This window comes from Chinchilla lanigera, unplaced genomic scaffold (assembly GCF_000276665.1).
Source record: "Chinchilla lanigera isolate Chin_1 unplaced genomic scaffold, ChiLan1.0 scaffold00051, whole genome shotgun sequence".
Classification (NCBI taxonomy): Eukaryota; Metazoa; Chordata; class Mammalia; order Rodentia; family Chinchillidae; genus Chinchilla; species Chinchilla lanigera.
This window is the reverse complement of record NW_004955452.1, coordinates 24,104-24,330: the sequence shown is the minus strand read 5'-3', so window position 1 is coordinate 24,330 and position 227 is coordinate 24,104.

Genomic DNA, 227 nt, shown 5'->3' with positions numbered 1-227 from the left:
CAGATGGGTAGATGGGAAGCTAGATGGGCAAGTGGATGGGTGGGTGGATGGGAGAATGGATGGATGGATGGTGCATGGATGGATGGATGGGTAGGTGGATGGACGGATGGATGGATGGATGGGAGGATGGACGGATGGACAGGAGGATGGATGGATGGATGGGTGGGTGGATGGATGGATGAATGGATGGATGAGAGGGAGGATGGATGGATGGACAGGAGGATGGA